Genomic DNA, 8155 nt, shown 5'->3' with positions numbered 1-8155 from the left:
GGTCAGCACAAGAGAAATGAGTGCAGAGAGACAGGAAATTATATCAGGAACTGTGATGCACTGAGAGCGACCAAGCAAGCAAAGATGCAAGTTTAACTAGGTGCAGTTCACATAAACAAATCTCATGCAAAGCCAAGGTTAAGGATAATATTTTATGCCTGGAGAGGCACTGGATTTGCTAGTGTTGCATCAGTCACGCAGAGCACATTAAATTTGTATTTCAGGCTAGGTCAAGGCAAGCATTAAGTCATGACCAGTAAAGTGTCATAGGAAGCTACATGCAGGAGGAAAAGTTACTTTATCTGCCTCATCAACACAGCATAGTAATGAGCACTGCTCCCAAAGGTGGTTCAGCACCTTGCAGGCCTGGTAGGCTCCAATATTGCTCCCTGTGAAGGCAGATGCCACAGCCATCAGGTAAGCCCTGTGGGAGATACTCCTAGCCTCTGAGTACCATCAGGCAGTAGATAATTAGCTGTGAACATGCAGAGCTTAATGCTGTGGTAGCCTGTGAAAGGAGAATTGTTGGTATGAAATCATACTGGAGAAAGCAAAGAAATTCATCTCTGTAGAACAGGTTCTGCATTCATTCTGCAAACAGATCGCACAACATTAGGAAAAAGTGAGTATTTTTAAAACACAAAATAACCAAGATGTACACCAACAGAAATGTCATGGTCTCTCGTGAAAGTATTTTGTGTGGCTATTCAGGAGTGGCAAAATGTGACCTATAGAAGGAGTAAAACAGACATAACATGCTAGCCAGCTGGATAGCCTGAGAAATGCTCACTGTGTATATTGTTTATATAAACTATTGTCAACAATGAATGAGAAACGTTGTCTTTGGAAAAATGCATCTCATCAAAATTAACTGATTCTTTGCAACTGCATAGTGCTCCAGTTAGGGAATTAAAGATTGATTGACTTACAATTAGCATAGATAAGACTTTTATAATAGAATTCTCAAATCACAAGGATAAATTTTATCTCTAATAATTGCTCTAGCAGAAGTTTTTCGCACATTCAATGAAAATTGTGATTACGTGCAATCCCTGCTTTAATCACTAGGTGGCATTTTGCCGTGGTGGAAGAGTACAATTTCAGACATCAAACCAAATGTGGCATTGCATTTTAGACAGAGTAATGAGACATAAGCATGAATTCGGTAGCAGAAATTAGGATGGATGGATGCTTGGTATAGGTTCAAAAAAGTTCTATAATAAATATACAAAATATGTCATTAAAATACCTTCAAGATTTCTGTATGGTACATGATGATACAAAGTCTCAAGGCTAATCTCTGATTAAGCTTATTATTGAGAGAATAGTAACTGTTAGTCTTGTGGCAGTGTTTCAAAATCCAGCAAGATGAGAGAAGAATAGGCTTTATTAGTTAGACATCCAGGTAGCAAGTCCCTCTCCCTCTCTTCCTTTATATAAATCTCTGGGGAAAAAAAAAATATATATATATATATATATATATATATATATATATATATATATACACACACATATATATATATAAAATAATAAATAAATAAAACATATATGTATGTATGTATGTATGTATGTATTTTGGAGAGAAAGACTACATTTGCCTGCCCTTTGTAAAGAAGAGCTGATTACAAACTCTCTTCTTAACTTTCCAGGGTGTCATACCATAGAAAATCATACCATAATCATGAAGTAACTATCTCTGTAGTAGGTTCCATATACTTGAACTGCATCTAGGCATTGACTACTGGGCATGTGCAGGGGGCTATGAAATTTTTGGTTTAAATGCAAGATCAGCAATGTGCACAATTCATAACAGAGACACACAAAAGCATGCTTTATAATGATATTGGGAAACAGAAGAAAACAAGGACTGGGTAAATAAAATGCTGTGAGAGAAATTAATATTTTCCTACACACAAACACATAGGGTCCATCCTTCACCTCTAATATGGAAGCCTCTTGAATATTGCCAAGCAGAAAAGTACCAGTAAAGACATCAAAGTGCCTAGCTCACACCAGTTGTTTCTCCATACAATCATCTGCTGACATACAGCTGTCAAGATCCACCCTTTCCTAATAATTGCAAAGATACCTGCAGCGAATAGATGGACTAATGTGTGAAGTAAAATAAGTCACAAGGTATTTATTCACCTGAACCGGTATTCAGCTTTATTAGTGTGCTTTGAGAGAGATAACTCCAGGTGGATGCCATCAGAAGTATTATCTTCACCACGCACACATTATTAAGGAGCACATCTTGTATCTAATGAGGAGGCAGCTTCTCAGAAGTCCAAGTCACTAATTTTTACTGAGGAATTTATTTTCTCTGCCCTATCTAACTTTCCAACTTGTGAAGGCACTCAAACAGCACCAGCTCCACAAACACTGTTGATGTAGTAGCAGACTTGCAGTAACTTGCTGCATTCTGCCTCGTGTCCTTCACACTGACTTCTTTCAGAGAGACCGCTAGCAAAAAGCAGGAACTGATAACTCTAAAGGTGAGACAGCTGCTCAAGAATAAGGTATTAACCATTCACCACAAATAACTCCTCACCTGCACCCTCATAGTTTCATACACTGCCAAACTCCAGCCAAAGGAACAGAAATCATCCCTTCCACCTGTGCTAACTCTTCGGTTGGCCAACTGCATCCACCCACCAGCTGCACTGTTGGGAATGACTCTGTCACTTCACTTTGGGAAAAGCACAACAGTGCTGTCATTTCAGCAGTACATGTAGCCACTGAGGTTCACTTCTTTGCAGGCTGGGACATGGAGGCACCCGAGGCCTGCACAGCCTCGAGTCTACAAAGCATCACTGCGTCCTGCATCACAGGGAGGGTCTTCCAGGGCATGGGGTGCAATTAGGTGTGGGCTAACAAAGGCCCAGTCCATCCAGCCCCTCCATGCCTCCGTCTGAGGTCATAGCTCAGCAATGGCTCTTCTGGAATTTGTGCTTTTGGCTTCCTTCTGTGTGAGATCAAATCACCTTTATCAACACTATTGATAAACACTCTCAGAACAGATCATCATTGAAACCCTCCATGCAGTTTCAAGACAAGAGGAGTAAAGTCAAGCCTGCCTTTTTTTCTTCCTGTGGCAAATACAGATTTGTAAATGGTTGTGGTTTTCTTTTTTTTTCTTTTTTCTTTTTTTGTAATTGCAGTATGGTGCAAACAGAAGCTCAGTACAGTTTACAAGATAAGATTTGCTCAGATTCAGAACAGATTGATAAGGGATTCCAGCACAAGGGTGATGTAAATCAGTGCACATCACCTGCAATAAGGCAATAAGGATAAGACTTGTAAACTGACAGGGGAAAAAGATAAAGCCTGTTTAGATGCATGAGAAACAGCTGAGGAACTTATACACTTTTTTTTTTTTCTTATTTTTTTCCCCTCAGGAAGTGATAAGATAAAAATGTTGTTTAGCACATATCTTTGAAGCACTGTATCAGGACAGGTTATCTTGTAGAAGCTTCTTAAGATAAATGAATTATTATTTTTTTTTTTTTCTAACATTGCTATCCTCAAAAGACCACGGGATTATACAAAAGAGCACACCAAAGAAAGCAAGCACTTCCTACAGCGTGTTCTCACAAATCACCAGAATCAGCCCAGGGAGAGAACTCTACAACCTCAGAGCAGCTGTATCTGTCTCACTGGCAGCCTACTCCTCCTTCCCTGCATTGTTTCAAACTCATAAGAGAAACAGCTTAACTAATTTAGTTGTTCTAATATCACTTTTCCATATAATAGCACCTGTCACAGGAAGGTTGGACAGTTTTTGAGTAGGAGGGTGATAGCTGTAAGGCTTCTTATGTTTTGATGGGCTCACTCAAAACAATTGAATAATTCCTTTTGGAAACATTTATTCAAGTGTCAGTAAGGACAATTCAGCTTTTGAGTTAAGTTGTTCTTTGTGTCCTCTCAAACATATTAGAAGCTACAAGTATGAACTTCTGAGCATATCTTTATCCCTTTGCTATGATGTGAAAAGATCTAAAAGGAAATATAATTTCTACTACACCTTGAAAAAAGAATGATGTTACCCTGCCCTGCAATATGTAACCTTAACGATTTCTCATAGCTCATCACTGAAGGCTGGCTTTCTTAAACTTTTGATATTCAGAGCACATGTATTCCAGTATTTGTTCATTCATCCCTCAAAATGTGCAATTTGACATGAAGATTTACAGTCTAAACTATTGTTAGCAATTACTTCAACAAGATGTGTTATTGCATTGTTCACAATGGGCAAATTATTGGCCAGCTTTAGTACAAACAATTTCAAACAAAATTGAAGTGTCATGTCTGTTGCCTGTGTGAATGAAAAGAGCGAGAACAGAGACTCAGAAATAAACAATAGTTAACTGCTAAATACACGCCTGAATTTATTGCCATGTGTATTATTTATTATTCTCTGCCTTCAATTTGTGAAGTTCAGCCTAGCTGTATCTGCTCAACAATTATGCTAACAGCTGATAAAAGCCTAGGTGAAGAGAGAGAATATTTTGGGATCTGGGTCTAAGAAATCCTCCTGGCTCCAGCACTGAAAAAGCAAATTCTGAACGACTTGTGGATGTCCAGAACCTGGAGCCTTCAGAAAGATTTTTTTTTTTTATGAGGTCAGGATTTAAACCAAAGATTTTACCAGGTCTAAGAAAGATTTTTTGATAAGGAAAGGGTAAGCAGGGGAGAAAAGGAGTAATCTCAACGGATCCCCAAAGATTTAGAAGTTGACATTCAGAAAGGAAGAATTGCCACCTCCTAGTCCTATGAAAAGGAAATGCTGACACATCAAAGATGTTGTGTTTTTGAAAGCAAAGATGATTATTTTTTAAGCATACAGCAAAAATTAAATTTCACTCCTGAAACGCTACTATGATACATGAGATAGGTTTAACAACCACTGCAAGAGACACCAGAAATAGCACTGGCCAACGTGACAGTCCATGATGTGAATTTTCTCCAGGTTTGTTGCACCACTGAGGTAAATTTAGATGTATATGAGCCATCTTACGTGCCACAAATTCCAGTAACTTAAGACAACAACAACCCTTCAGATGCTGTTGAAGTAATCATCGTTATAGCCGCAAACTGTCGTCAGCCACTTAAAACATTCAAATTATGGATCATTGATATTGCTAATGTGATACAGTTCAGACACACTACTAATTTATAGAAGGTTACTGTGGATTTTTAAAGTATCTCACTCACTCCAAGAGTTTTCAGGAGTCAGTAAGAACTACTGAGTACAGAAAGACTTTTTTTCAAAATGACAGGACTCTTCCATTATTCATCCTCATTTTGCCTACAACTTGTCAGTTTATCCAGAAAATACACTCATTTAGGAAAATTCATATCTCTTTGGTAGGAAAACAGAGATTCCTTCTGCAAGCCTTCTTTTTTTTCTTTCTTTTCTTTTTTTTTTCCTCCAGAGAAGAGTATACTGTTTATGGTGTTTCTGTGGATCATTTAGTTAGACAACACTTTCACACAATGTGGCCATTACACTGATAAGTATGGGGAAGAACATAACCTAATGAATGTGATCACAAATCAGGTTCATGGCTGGACCTTCGATCATCTTGAAGGTGGTCTCTTACAGCACAGGTGGTTCTATGAAATATGTATTGATTCTTACTCTTAGAATGTTTCGGCGTGAAAGTTCATGGTCTCTTCAATCCAACACCCGTTCTTGGTGATGAAACTGTGTTTGAAAAAGCAAACCATCAGTGAAAATTATTGACCTGGTTTGACTGTCTCTGTTGTTGTCTCTTATCACTACGCTGAAAAAATATCCATGGCTACAATGTTACATGACTTTCTCTGATTTCTCTGATGCGATTTCCTCTTACTCAGCTGATTCAGGATAGTTAAAGAAGCCTCTATAACTATTCCGTATTAAGTCACACCTAGAGGATTCTGCTAAAGAACAAAACAAAACAAACAAAAAACCCTAAAATTCATTCCCCCTTGGATTTCTACAAAACGTATATATTAAACATACGTATTAAAAATTTGCATCCGAATTCAGATTTAAAAAGCTGTAGTAATATAGCAACTAATATGTCTAATGACTGCTGAATTTTCTTAAATGATATTAAGAGGTAAAATTAAAGAGAAGTCTTTAAATGGTTATTGATAGTATTGAAATCCGCTGTCAGTGAGTAGAGCTTGAATTAAAAATGAACATTAATTGCAGAAAGCTTATTAAAAAAAACCCACAGCTTACAATCTGTCCTCAAGCACTCTGCTGGGGGTGTCAGAGATGTGGTGAGGAAATGTTTATTATGTGTTACAGAATTTCTTGCTTCAGTGTGCCAGGCACCTGAAAGCTTCATCAAGGTATGCTTTGCATCAGGGACGTGACCTTTATCTACAGGTTATCTGACTTTGCAAGTCATATCCTTTGGAAAAGAGAATATACTTGCTCCTGGTGTGTTAAAGCTATGCAGAGTTCTCTGCATTTTGAAAGACACTCTCTTTTTTTCAGTCCTTGGCATTTAATCATTGGAGTAAGAGGGAAAAGGAAGGAAGGCTCTCAAAGTAGCCTGTTGGTAGAGTCTGTAGGGAGAGAACCGTACAGACTGTGCAGAAATAGCAGAGTTCCACCATCCAGACATTTTGGAAGATTTTGCAGCTTCTGTTTTTCTCCTTCTGCTTGAGAATGTTTCAAAGGCAGGATTATAAAAGGCATCACATGGTCAGCTCAAAATTGTAACTAGGGCTCTGAGGAGAGAGAAGAGGGCAGGTACAGAGGCAGCACACGCAGGTTTGAAGGACTCGTTACAAAGCACTTTTCTTTATACCTCTCTGAATAGGTAAGGATTGCAGCTGGGCGGATGATTCACCACCTCACCACTCAGACAACGAGGAGAATAATTAGTTAACCTGAGACTTCTTTACTAAGCTGCAGACCTGACCTAAACACCACAGTTAAGCAACAGGGGGTTGTGAATGTGGGATTTCAAGCAGGAACTGCCCTAATGCAGACCTAACCCTTTGGCAGTATTTGTTCTAACCTAGTTATAAGTATCAGTTGCCATCATGCACCTGTGAATTATGAGTTTCTCAATGCACCAAAGCTGTAAGGTTGTCACATACTAGAAACCTGAGGTCACAGAGAATACCAAAATAGTATCACCTTCTTGAAGCAATAATTAAAGAGCCGTATTGAACCTCCTACTCATTTGCCTTTCTCCTGGGAGTATTCGATACAGCCTCTACCTTAGGTAGAAACTTCTTCACCTTGTTCCCACCTAAGGGCATGCTTAAAATACACAGCCATACAGAGTATTGGGTAAAAACTCCAGATGCATACACATGCATACGTACATACCCCAAAACAAAAGCAACCGCCACACACTCATGCCTGTATCCTTGCGTTGACACTTACCTTCTACTCTCAAACTTCAATTCTCCCAGGAAAGTAGGGAAGGGAGGAGAAGAAAACTGCCATTATTTGGATACTCCTTATGCTGACCCCATCATTTTTGTTAATAGCCTTTAATGAGTAGCTCAGTCATAGATAAGCAGGCTAGCATTATTATTTTGTCGTCTTAGCACAGTCAGCATGATTCAGAACAGTCATAAGACTGTCACAGTTTCCAAATTTTCAAAAGCTGTGGGAAAATGATTAATTATTAGCTGAGAGAGAAGGCTTAGATCTCATTACCAGAAAAAAAATCCAGCAGCCTTTTGGTTGACATAAAATATATATGTATATACACACACACACACTTAAAAAGGAAATATTGCTATCCAACAGAGATTACTGTAGAGCAGACATTTCCCCTGGCTGAGAGGTCTGAGAACAACAGAGAAAATTGCTGTAACAATTAATTTTATTTATTATACCAGCTTGGCTAGGAAAACAGTCCTTTGACACACAATGCCTTGTCTCACAGCCTTAAATCACGCTGACTTTAGTGATAAGACATATAAGCATGCAATCAGGCATGAAAGCTCATACATTCTGAACAAAGATTCCCTTTCACATTAAGCCTCTTCAAATAGCTAGTAGTGAGCATTGCAAGGTTGACCACAACCTTGATCAGAAAGAGAACTATAGATATTTGGTAGAAATCACTGATGCCTGATGGTTTTCAGAAATTAAAAACTACATTTGCTAGACTTTTGGGGGGTCAAGACAAGT

This window comes from Phasianus colchicus, chromosome 1 (assembly GCF_987193195.1).
Source record: "Phasianus colchicus chromosome 1, bPhaCol1.hap1.1, whole genome shotgun sequence".
Taxonomy (NCBI): domain Eukaryota; kingdom Metazoa; phylum Chordata; class Aves; order Galliformes; family Phasianidae; genus Phasianus; species Phasianus colchicus.
Note: the sequence above shows the minus strand (reverse complement) of the source record.